This window comes from Salvelinus namaycush, chromosome 31 (assembly GCF_016432855.1).
Source record: "Salvelinus namaycush isolate Seneca chromosome 31, SaNama_1.0, whole genome shotgun sequence".
Classification (NCBI taxonomy): Eukaryota; Metazoa; Chordata; class Actinopteri; order Salmoniformes; family Salmonidae; genus Salvelinus; species Salvelinus namaycush.
Genome location: NC_052337.1, coordinates 10,021,916 through 10,035,388, shown reverse-complemented (window position 1 = coordinate 10,035,388; position 13,473 = coordinate 10,021,916). Strand labels below are relative to the sequence as shown.

The following is a 13,473-nucleotide window of genomic DNA, read 5'->3' as shown; positions in this document are numbered from 1 at the left end:
AAATCAATACACAAGTATATATTTTTAAACCTGCATATTTAGCTAAAAGAAATCCAGGTTAGCAGGCAATATTAACCAGGTGAAATTGTGTCATTTCTCTTGCGTTCATTGCACGCAGAGTCAGGGTATATGCAACAGTTTGGGCCGTCTGGCTCTTTGCGAACTAATTTGCCAGAATTTTACGTAATTATGACAACATTGAAGGTTGTGCAATGTAACAGGAATATTTAGACTTATGGATGCCACCCGTTAGATAAAATACGGAACGGAATAAACGTTTTGTTTTCGAGGTGATAGTTTCCTGATTGGTCAAAAGTATATGGTTTAGAGAGAAATAGTCGACGCGTTATAATTCCTGTAATAACTTGCGGCTGAATTTGAAAGGGGTTCCTTCGTTATTTTACCGTTCATGTCTTCCATAGAGAATGTCTTGATCTACTTCAAATAAAGGTCTGTGTTTCGTGCAGGCTTAAACCGCCTCGATGTTTTGATACCCGTGTAAATCTCACTAGGATAAGGTAACGTTTGTCAACATATTTTCATAAATCCACTCTACAATTTTTTTTATCTTCGCTTATATTTAGCCAATATTGATCAGAGTTACCTTGTCCTATGGATATCTACACAGATATAAAATTGGCACGGTGATGTAAGCATACACGAAACATAGACCTTATTTTAAGTAAATCTAAAAATATCCTATGGAATAAATGAAGGAACCGCTTTTCAGATTTTGCTAGGTGTCATGGGAATTATGACTCGGACTTTGGTTGTCAATTCTTACCATGCCCATTATTAAAATAGGATTTCCTGCATATAGAAATTAAAGTTTTTGTTTTCAACATTCATCACAGGTAACTTACTCTCAACTGTTTGAATAAAAATAGAGTTTGTCTCCTAAGCAGACTCTTCAGTATCATTGTCACTTCAGAGCTGTGTGCGTGTGTGTATTTATGTATTATATTAAGTTAAAATAAAAGTGTTCATTCAGTATTGTTGCAATTGTCATTATTACAAAAATGTGTGTGTGTGTATGATATATATATATCTTTTTTTTTTCTTTTTTTTTTTATAAATCGCCCGATTAAAATCGGTATCGGCTTTTTTTGTCCTCCAATAATCGGTATCGGCATTTAAAAAATTCATAATCGGTCGACCTCTAGTACAGAGGCCCATTATCAGCAACCATCACTCTGGTGTTCCAATGGCACGTTGTGTTAGCTAATCCAAGTTTATCGTTTTAAAAGGATAATTGATCATTAGAAAACCCTTTTGCAATTATGTTAGCACAGCTGAAAACTGTTGCCGCCGACAGAGATGGTCGCCTCACTTCGCGTGAAGAAACTATGCAGTATTTAGTTTATTTATTTCTTACATTGTTACCCCAGGAAATCTTAAGTCTTATTACATACAGTCGGGAAGAACTATTGGATATAAGAGCAACGTCAACTTACCAAAATTACGACCAGGAATACGACTTTCCCGAAGCGGATCCTCTGTTCAGACCACCACCCAGGACAATGGATCTGATCCCGGTAGGCAACCCAAAACAACGGCGCCACAGAAGGGGCAGACGGAGTGGTCTTCTGGTCAGGCTCCGTAGATGGGCACGTCGCTCACGAGTATACTACTCGCCAATGTCCAGTCTCTTGACAACAAGGTAGACGAAATTAGGGGGCCTCCCGGGTGGCGCAGTGGTCTAGGGCACTGCATCGCAGTGCTAACTGCGCCACCAGAGTCTCTGGGTTCGCGCCCAGGCTCTGTCGCAGCCGGCCGCGACCGGGAGGTCCGTGGGGCGACGCACAATTGGGCTAGCGTCGTCCGGGTTAGGGTGGGTTTGGCCGGTAGGGATATCCTTGTCTCATCGCGCTCCAGCGACTCCTGTGGCGGGCCGGGCGCAGTGCGTGCTAACCAAGGGGGCCAGGTGCACGGTGTTTCCTCCGACACATTGGTGCGGCTGGCTTCCGGGTTGGAGGCGCGCTGTGTTAAAGAAGCAGTGCGGCTTGGTTGGGTTGTGCTTCGGAGGACGCATGGCTTTCGACCTTCGTCTCTCCCGAGCCCGTACGGGAGTTGTAGCGATGAGACAAGATAGTAATTACTAGCGATTGGATACCACGAAAATTGGGGAGAAAAGGGGATAAAATTTATAAAAAAAAAAAAAAACAAGGTAGACGAAATTCGAGCAAGGGTTGCCTTCCAGAGAGTCATCAGATTGTTACATTCTCTGTTTCATGGAAACATGGCTCACTCGGGATATGTTATCAGAATCGGTACAGCCACCCGGTTTCTTCACGCATCGCGCTGACAGAAACAAACATCTCTCTGGTAAGAAGAAGGGCGGGGGTGTATGCCTCATGATTAACGACTCGTGGTGCAATCATAACATACAGGAACTCAAGTCCTTTTGTTCACCTGACCTAGAATTCCTTACAATCAAATGCCGACCGCATTATCTACCAAGAGAATTCTCTTCGCTTATAATCACAGCCGTCTATATCCCCCCCACCCAAGCAGATACCTCGACGGCCCTGAAAGAACTTCACTGGACTCCATGTAAACTGGAAACATATATCCTGAAGCTGCATTTATTGTAGCTGGGGATTTTAACAAACCTAATCTGAAAACAAGGCTCCCTAAATTTTATCAGTATATCGAATGCGCGACTCGAGCTGGCAGCATTCTGAATCATTGCTACTCTAACTTCCGTGACGCATGCAAAGCCCTCCCCCGCCCTCCTTTTGGCAAATCTGACCACGACTCCATTTTGTTGCTCCAAGGCTATAGACAGAAACTAAAACAGGAAATGCCCGTGCTCAGGTCTGTTCAATGCTGGTCAGACCAATCGGATTCCACGCTTCAAGATTGCGTTGATCACGTGGACTGGGACATGTTCCGAATATCCTCAGACAACAACATTCATGTATACGCTGACTCGGTGAGCGAGTTTATTAGCAAGTGCATCGTTGATGTTGTACCCACGGTGACTATTAAAACCTTCCCTAACCAGAAACCATGGATTGATAGCAGCATGTCAATCTACAGTCAATCACGGATTACAAGAAAACCAGCCCCGTCGCAGACACTGACGTCTTGCTCCCAGACAAATTAAACAACTTCTTTGCTCGCTTTGAGGACAATACAGTGCCACTGACACGGCGCGCTACCAAAACCTGTGGGCTCTCCTTCACCGTGGACAACGTGAGTAAAACATTTAAAACGTGTTAACCCTCGCAAGGCTGCTGGCCCAGACAGCATCGCAAGCTGCGTTCTCAGAGCATGCGCAGACCAGCTGGCTGGTGTATTTAGATATTCAATCAATCCCTGTCCCAGTCTGGTGTGCCGACATGCTTCAAGAGGGCCACCATTGTTCCTGTCCTCAAGAAAGCTAAGGTAACTGAGCTAAATGACTATCACCCACTTCTGTTATCATGAAGTGATTTGAGAGACTACTCAAGGATCGTATCACCTCCACACTACCTGATACCCTAGACCCACTCCAATTTGCCTACCGCCCCAATAGGTCCACAGACGACGCAATCGCAATCACACTGCCATATCCCATCTGGCCAAGAGGAATACCTATGTAAGAATGCTGTTCATTGACTACAGCTCAGCATTTAACACCATAGTACCCTCCAAACTTGTCATTAAGCTCGAGACCCTGAGTCTCAAACCCGCCCTGTGCAACTGGGTCCTGGACTTTGACGGGCCGCCCCCAGGTGGTGAGGGTAGGAAACAACATCTCCACCCCACTGATCATCAAAACTGGGGCCCCACAAGGGTGCGTTCTCAGCCCTCTCCTGTACTCCCTGTTCACCCATGACTGCGTGGCCATGCACACCTCCAATTTAATCATCAAGTCTGCAGACGACACTACAGTGGTAGGCTTGATTACCAGCAACGACTCGACGGCCTACATGGAGAAGGTGAGGGCCCTCGAAGTGTGGTGTCAGGAAAATAACCTCACGCTCAATGTCAACAAAACAAAGGAGATGATCGTGGACTTCAGGAAACAGCAGAGGGAGCACCCCCTAGCCACATCGACGGGACAGTAGTGAAGAAGGTGGAAAGTTAAGTTCCTCGGCATACACATCACGGACAAACTAAAATGGTCCACCCACACAGACAGCGTGGTGAAGATGGCGCAACAGCGCCTCTTGGACCTCAGGAGACTGAAGAAATTTGGCTTGTCACCGAAAACACTCACAAACTTTTACAGATGCACAATTGAGAGCATCCTGTCAGGCTGTATCGCCGCCAGGTACGGCAACTGCTCCACCCACAACCGCAGGGTTCTCCATAGGGTAGTGAGGTCTGCACAACGCATCACCGGGGGCAAACTACCTGCCCTCCAGGACACCTACATCACCCAATGTCACAGGAAGGCCAAAAAGATTATCAAGGACAACAACCACCCAAGCCACTGCTTGTTCACTACGCTATCATCCAGAAGGTGAGGTCAGTACAGGTGCATCAAAGCTGAACCAAGAGACTGAAATACAGCTTCTATCTCAAGGCCATCAGACTGTTAAACAGCCATCACTAACATTGAGTGGCTGCTGCCAACATACTGACTCAAATCTCTAGCCACTTTAATAATTGGATGCAATAAATGTATCACTAGTCACTTTAAACAATGTCACTTTATATAATGCTTACATACCCTACATTACTCATCTCATATGTATATACTGTACTCTATTCCATCTACTGCATCTTTCCTATGCTGCACGGCCATCACTCATCCATTTATTTATATGTACATATTCTTATTCATCCCTTTACACTTGTGTGTGTATAAGGTAGTTGTGAAATTGTTAGATTACTTGTTAGATATTACTGCACTCTCGGAACTAGAAGCACAAGCATTTCGCTACACTCACATTAACATCTGCTAACCATGTGTATGTGACCAATATTTGTATTTCTTTTTTTATTTAACCTGGTAGGCCAGTTGAGAACAAGCTCTCATTTAAAACTGCGACCTGGCCAAGTTAAAGCAAAGCAGTGCGGCAAAAACAGAGTTACACATGGGATAAACAAACGTACAGTCAATAACACAATAGAACAATCTGTATACAGTGTGTGCAAGTGAAGGAGGTAAGGCAATAAATAGGCAAATAGTGGCGAAGTAATTACAATTAGGCAATCTACACTGGAGTGATATACATTTGATGTCGGACGTTTACATACACCTTAGCCAAATAAATTTAAACTAAGTTTTTCCTGACATTTCATCCTAGTAAAATCTCTCTGTTTTAGGTCAGTTAGGATCACCACTATATTTAAAAAATGTGAAATGTCAGAATGATTTATTTCAGCTTTTATTTCTTTCATCACATTCCCAGTGGGTCAGAAGTTTACATACACTCAATTAGTATTTGGTAGCATTGCCTTTCAATTGTTTAACTTGGGTCAAACGTTTTGGGTAGCCTTCCACAAGCTTCCCACAATAAGTTGGGTGAATTTTGGCCCATTCCTCAGGTTTGTTGGCCTCCTCGCACATGTTTTTTCAGTTCTGCCCACAAATTATCTTTTGGATTGAGGTCAGGGGTTTGTGATGGCCACTCCAACACCTTGACTTTGTTGTCTCAGACATTTTGCCACAACTTTGGAAGCAAGCTTGGGGTCATTGTCCATTTGGAAGACCCATTTGCAACCAAGCTTTAACTTCCTGACTGATGTCTTGAGATGTTGCTTCAATATATCAACATCATTTTCCTCCTCATAATGACATCTATTTTGTGAAGTCCACCAGTCCCTCCTGCAGCATTGCACCCCCACAACATGATGCTGCCCACCCACCCACCCACCTCAGCTTGCAAGCCTACCCCTTTTTCCTCCAAACATAACGATGGTCATGATGGCCAAACAGTTCTACTTTTGTTTCATCAGACCAGAGGACATTTCTCCAAAAAGTACGATCTTTGTCCCCAAGTGCAGTTCAAACCGTAGTCTGGCTTTTTAATGGCGGTTTTGGAGCAGTGGCTTCTTCGTTGCTGAGCGGTCTTTCAGGTTATGTCAATATAGGACTCGTTTTACTGTGGATATAGATACTTTTGTACCTGTTTCCTACAGCATCTTCACATGGTCCTTTGCTGCTGTTCTGGGATGGATTTGCACTTTTCGCACCAAAGTACGTTCATCTCTAGGAGACAGAAGGCGTCTCCTTCCTGAACGGTATGACGGCTGCGTGGTCCCATGGTGTTTATACTTGCATACTATTGTTTGTAAAGATGAACGTGGTACCTTCAGGCGTTTGGAAATTGCCCCCAAATGATGAACCAGACTTGTGGAGGTCTACAATTTTTTTTCCTGAGGTCTTGGCTGATTTCTTTTGATTTTCCCATGATGTCAAGCAAAAAGGCACTGAGTTTGAAGGTAGGCCTTTAAATACACTGCTCAAAAAAATAAAGGGAACACTAAAATAACACATCCTAGATCTGAATGAATGAAATATTCTTATTAAATACTTTTTTCTTTACATAGTTGAATGTGCTGACAACAAAATCACACAAAAAGTATCAATGGAAATCAAATTTATCAACCCATGGAGGTCTGGATTTGGAGTCACACTCAAAATTAAAGTGGAAAACCACACTACAGGCTGATCCAACTTTGATGTAATGTCCTTAAAACAAGTCAAAATGAGGCTCAGTAGTGTGTGTGTGACCTCCACGTGCCTGTATGACCTCCCTACAACGCCTGGGCGTGCTCCTGATGAGGTGGCGGATGGTCTCCTGAGGGATCTCCTCCCAGACCTGGACTAAAGCATCCGCCAACTCCTGGACAGTCTGTGGTGCAACGTGGCGTTGGTGGATGGAGCGAGACATGATGTCCCAGATGTGCTCAATTGGATTTAGGTCTGGGGAACGGGCGGGCCAGTCCATAGCATCCAGTCCTGTCCCAGACCTGTTGTTTTTCAACTCTTAATGATCAGCTATGAAAAGCCAACTGAAAATTATTCATGATTATTATTTGACCATGCTTGTCACTTATGAACATTTTTGAACATCTTGGCATAGTTTTGTTATAATCTCCACCCGGCACAGCCAGAAGAGGACTGGCCACCCCTCATAATCTGGTTCCTCTCTAGGTTTCTTCCTAGGTTTTGGCCTTTCTAGGGAGTTTTTCCTAGCCACCGTGCTTCTACACCTGCATTACTAGCTGTTTGGGGTTTTAGGCTGGGTTTCTGTACAGCACTTCGAGATATTAGCTGATGTACGAAGGGCTATATAAAATAAAATTGATTGATTGATCAATGCCTTCCTCTTGCAGGAACTGCTGACACACTCCAGCCACATGAGGTCTAGCATTGTCTTGCATTAGGAGGAACCCAGGACCAACCGCACCAGCATATGGTCTCACAAGGGGTCTGAGGATCTCATCTCGGTACCTAATGGCAGTCAGGCTACCTCTGGCGAGCACATGGAGGGCTGTGCGGCCCCCCAAAGAAATGCCACCCCACACCATGACTGACCCACCGCCAAACCGGTCATGCTGGAGGATGTTGCAGGCAGCAGAACGTTCTCCACGTCGTCTCCAGACTCTGCCACGTCTGTCACATGTGCGTGTGAACCTGCTTTCATCTGTGAAGAGCACAGGGCGCCAGTGGCGAATTTGCCAATCTTGGTGTTCTCTGGCAAATGCCAAACGTCCTGCACGGTGTTGGGCTGTAAGCACAACCCCCACCTGTGGACGTCGGGCCCTCATACCACCCTCATGGAGTCTGTTTCTGACCGTTTGAGCAGACATGCACATTTGTGGCCTGCTGGAGGTCATTTTCCAGGGCTCTGGCAGTGCTCCTCCTTGCACAAAGGCGGAGGTAGCGGTCCTGCTGCTGGGTTGTTGCCCTCCTACGGCCTCCTCCACGTCTCCTGATGTACTGGCCTGTCTCCTGGTAGCGCCTCCATGCTCTGGACACTACGCTGACAGACACAGCAAACCTTCTTGCCACAGCTCGCATTGATGTGCCATCCTGGATGAGCTGCACTACCTGAGCCACTTGTGTGGGTTGTAGACTCCGTCTCTTGCTACCACTAGAGTGAAAGCACCGCCAGCATTCAAAAGTGACCAAAACATCAGCCAGGAAGCATAGGAACTGAGAAGTGGTCTGTGGTCACCACCTGCAGAACCACTCCTTTATTGGGGGTGTCTTGCTAATTGCCTATAATTTCCACCTGTTGTCTATTCCATTTGCACAACAGCATGTGAAATTTATTGTCAATCAGTGTTGCTTCCTAAGTGGACAGTTTGATTTCACAGAAGTGTGATTGACTTGGAGTTACATTGTGTTGTTTAAGTGTTCCCTTTATTTTTTTGAGCAGTGTACATCCACAGGTACACCTCCAATTGAATCAAATTATGTCAATTAGCCTAACAGAAGCTTCTAAAGCGTTGACATAATTTTCTGGAATTGTCCAAGCTGTTTAAAGGCACGGTCAACTTAGTGTATATCAATTTCTGACCCACTGGAATTGTGATACAGTGTATTGTAAGTGAAATAATCTGTCTGTAAACAATTGTTGAAAAAATTACTTGTCTCATGCACAAAGTAGATGTCCTAACCGACTTGCCAAAAATATATTTTGTGAACAAGAAATTTGTGGAGTGGTTGAAAAACGAGTTTTAATGACTCTAACCTAAGTGTATGTAAACTCTCGACTTCAACTATGTGCAGATGAGGATGTGCAAGTAGAAATACTGGTGTGCAAAAGAGCAGAAAAACAAAAACAAAATATGGGGATGAGGTAGGTAGTTGGTTGGATGGGCTATTTACAAATGGGCTGTGTACAGCTGCAGCGATCAGTAAGCTGCTCTGACGGCTGTTTCTTAAAGTTAGAGAGGGAGATATAAATCTCCAACTTCAGTGATTTTTTTCAAATTCGTTCCAGTCATTGGCAGCAGAGACCTGGAAGGAAAGGTGTCCAAAGGAGGTGTTGGTTTTGGGGACGACCAGTGAAATATACCTGCTGGAGAGCGTACTACGGGTGGGTGTTGCTATGGTGACCAGTGAGCTAAGGCGGCGCTTTACCTAGCAAAGACTTATAGATGACCTGGAGCCAGTGGGTATGGCGACGAATACGTAGCGAGGACAAGCCAACGAGAGCATACAGGTCGGTGGGTAGTATATGGGGCTTTGGTGACAAAACAGATGGCACTGTGATAGCAAATTGGATGCAGTCTGAGTAGAGTGTTGGAGGCTATTTTGTAAATGACATCGCCTAAGTCAAGGATCGGTAGGATAGTCAGTTTTACGAGGGTGTTTGGCAGCATGAGTGAAGGAGGCTTTTTTTATTTGATTTGATTAAAGAAGCAATAAAACTGGCCTTCTTTAGACTAGTTGAGTATCTGGAGCATCAGCATTTGTGGGTTCAATTACAGGCTCAAAATGGCCAGAAACAAATACCTTTCTTCTGAAACGCGTCAGTCTATTCTTGTTCTGAGAAATGAAGGCTATTCCATGCGAGAAATTGCCAAGAAACTGAAGATCTCGTTCTAAGCTGTGTACTACTCCCTTCACAGAACAGCGCAAACTGGCTCTAACCAGAATAGAAAGATGAGTGGGAGGCCCCGGTGCACAACTGAGCAAGAGGACAAGTACATTAGAGCGTCTAGTTTGAGAAACAGACGCCTCACAAGTTATCAACTGGCAGCTAGCTTCATTAAATAGTAGCCGCAAAACACCAGTCTCAATGTCAACAGTGAAGAGGCGACTCCGGGATGCTGGCCTTCTTGGCTCTATTTGCTTATCACACTGCCATCTTATTTTCCCATGAAACACTGAGGGGGACAGACAGTTCACCACACACACAGGCCCTGCCTACACACAACACTATAGTGCTCTCTCAACCCAACCTTCTGAGAATATAGAGAAAACATAACAAATCAGAATAGAAAGAGCTAACAGATGTATTTAAAACACAGGTCCCTGCTGTGTGTGGGTAACACATCCATTGAAGGGGAAGCATAGCAGTGACACAGCAAGTGATGCAACACATTCCTAAAACACTTGTTTGTTCAGCTGAGGGTAATATAGGTTAACCCAAAACTAAAGTATTGTGTAATTGGTCAGATGCTCAATTAAGTTCTGGGTAGATACATGTGACTGGAATGAAGAGTATATGGGCTTTGCAAAATTCTAGAACTAATTATCTCACGCATCCTGTTGTATCATGACAGATCTACGTTACCATTTAGCTGAGGGAAGAGATGCTGCCGTGTTCACATTTGAAATTCAGTCAAATGTGTATGTGAGAGTGTGTGTGTGTCCTGCATCTTAACCACACAGCTGATATCTTGGGGCTTGTATCTAAGCACACAGGATAGGTTGAGAGATGAGAGGATAGCAGGGCTCTCAGTCTCTCTCAGCCTTCAAGATACAGTACATGCACCACATCACCTCTCCCCTTTTCCTTAGATGGCTCAAGCTTTGCAATGATACCACTCTTACCCAATTAAATTAGATGAACTATACAAGAGGTAGGCACTATAGCCTAGCTATTAATGCGCATAGTCAGTCAGAATTTTTTTAAATACTATCTAACAGAGGTGTTTCTCTGGACACAGAGCTTATTTCAGTAAACTAGGTAAAAAGGCCCTATATTTTACTGGCTAGCTGTGGCTAAATTATATAGTAGACATCCGTGACCTTCAGCCTTTCAAGAGTAAACAAATCAAACTAACCAGAACACACAGACATTCAAGCTTAAGCCTAGTGTTTTCTGAAGAGATCAAGGTTGGACTTATTTTGATTGTGTGACCAGACATTGTGATGTGTCAGAGTAAAAACCTTGTGCTTTTCTGTCTTCACTTCATTTCCTCCGATCATATACCGGTTTCCCTAGTCCAGTAGTCCGGTTTCCCTAGTCCAGTACAAATATATTTCAAAAAAGGTCTTCAACAAGTCAGTGGCATTTATTTAGCCTAAATATATATATTTTTTTATCTACATCAAGATAAGGGCAACTGTCTTCAGAAACTTGATAGTGATCAATCAGTTGTGTAGCCTACAGTCAGTGTAGTAGGCTATTACACATTAAGCTAATAACAGTTAGAAATCCTCCTCCTTCCTGTCCATGTATTGTGACTTGGCAAAGTAAAAATACACCTTGTGCTCTTCTCTCTGAAAATAATTTCCTTGTATCATATACCGGTTCCTCTAATACATAAACAAATATATTTAAAAGGTCTTCATGAAGTCAGTGGTGTGTGTCTACATTACCTTCATCAAGATTAGGCCTAGTTCTATTGTCATGAATTAAGCCTTATTGATAGTGATCAACTACAGTCATAGCCTAGTGTACCACAGACCAATCACAGCGCTGTACCACAGACCAATCACAGCATTGTACCACAGACCAATCACAGCGCTGTACCACAGACCAATCACAGCGCTGTACCACAGACCAATCACAGCGCTGTACCACAGACCAATCACAGCGCTGTACCACAGACCAATCACAGCGCTGTACCACAGACCAATCACAGCGCTGTACCACAGACCAATCACAGCGCTGTACCACAGACCAATCACAGCGCTGTACCACAGACCAATCACAGCGCTGTACCACAGACCAATCACAGCGCTGTACCACAGACTAATCACAGCGCTGTACCACAGACTAATCACAGTGCTGTACCACAGACTAATCACAGTGCTGTATCCCATACTTTGGGCCTCCTTCCTCTCCACTGTACAGTTCCAACTCAGCTGGACCTCATGTCGGGGTCTGGTTAGTCCAGCTGACTGACTGTTATGATTGTTATGAAACATAACAGAGGGCATCAACACTGGCCTGACATGGCTGACACTTCCGTATACTCTCAAGATAACATCTGTGGAATGCAAGAACAACCACCTGTGATTACACCATGACATTTCTTTTCATTTTACCTTTATTTAACTAGGCAAGTCAGTTAAGAACAAATTCTTATTTTCAATGACGGCCTAGGAACAGTGGGTTAACTGCCTTGTTCAGGGGCAGAACGACAGATTTTTACCTTGTCAGCTCGGGGATTCGATCTTGCAACCTTTCGGTTACTAGTCCAACACTCAACTAGGCTACCTGCTGACATGCACTGTCTGTCCATCCATCTGTCTGCTTTTCTGTCTGTGTCCTTCAGTCAGGGAAATGTCATGTTATGGTAGGCCTACTGTATATGTATGTGATGTAAATTGGGCATGAAACAAAACCTGTCAAAGTCCATTGTAATAAAGACTAGTCTGTCAATAAAGCAGCAGGTGGCTGCAGCATATCCACCCACACCTAGGGTTAAGCAGTCATTATAATACCTAATAGTAGTTCACTTAAAATCTTGAATCCACATGTTGTCCGGCAAATGGTTGACCCATGGTGTAAAATAGAATACCCAGAGACTGAATTTACACACTTGTATATCATAATATCTTTAAAGAGATAGCTTTGTAGTAAAGGAAAGTAGGCCTATCCTTTCAACTACTTATCTAGTAAGCCTAGAAAGTGGGAGTAAATTAGTAATTCAGTAACATTTAGACTGCGGTTACATTTTAACAAGGGACTATTAAACCATGTCACTTGACATGCAAAATAACATTATGGGAAAGGCCTTCATATGACATAATCGATTAAGTGGAACTAGGTTCAGTAACAAAGAACCGATCACTAAGAGAGAATGCATTCGGATTGTTCTGACATTCTACAGTAACGTAAACTGCAACATTGTTATAGTAAAATGTCTACATAATAATAATACTACATTTAATTTGAAAAGCGCTTCTCACACTCAAAGTGCTGAAGAAAAAAACAAATATTCTAATAATAAAAACAATACCAAAAAAACAAGAGCAGACAACAAAATCTGGTGGACAGAGAACATAATTAGCATATGTCCTTAAAAGTGTTTCTGAACAACTCAGTCTTTAGCTGTGCCACAGGCTGTGCTTTCAACGAGGCCAGAGATAGCAGCCCCGACAGTAACTGCGTTCCTTTGCGGAGGAGCCACACAACTGAAAACCCTGTCACCCATCGTTTTTAGTCTGCTGTTGGGTTGCTGAATACAAGTAGCCATTCTTACTCTGGCAAATGTTGCAACACTGTAACAATAAACTAGCATAAGCCCCCCTCACACTTGTTAAAACGTCTGGACTCTCACTAAAACTTCATTACGGAAGAAACTGACCCGTAGGGATTATGAATGACAACTACAAAACCGCAATGGGTTCCACGGAAAAAATACAAACATTTCAAGACACTCCGTGACAGCCATTCAGCCAATTGACGGGACAAGGGGTGGATTCAATTCAGCACTCATGTAAAATGGCATTCACAGAGGCCCAATCCAGGGGGGCAAAATAATATTCGCCGAGAAAAGTAGCTGGGCAATGGGTTAACACATCGTGTTGACCCAGATACTGCTATTTCACTAGCAAGATCCCGCATAAATCGGGGTTAAGCGATTTATGGAATATGTCTCAATGTCCGGTTGTCACAT

General features: G+C 43.8%; 1 protein-coding gene across 5 annotated transcripts in view; it reads right to left on the bottom strand.

Annotated features, from left to right (window-relative positions):
- LOC120026392 (F-BAR domain only protein 2-like) overlaps positions 1 to 13,473 on the bottom strand; it is a 90,568-nt gene that overhangs the window by 76,871 nt on the left and 224 nt on the right. The gene's annotated exons all lie outside the window — the stretch shown is intronic.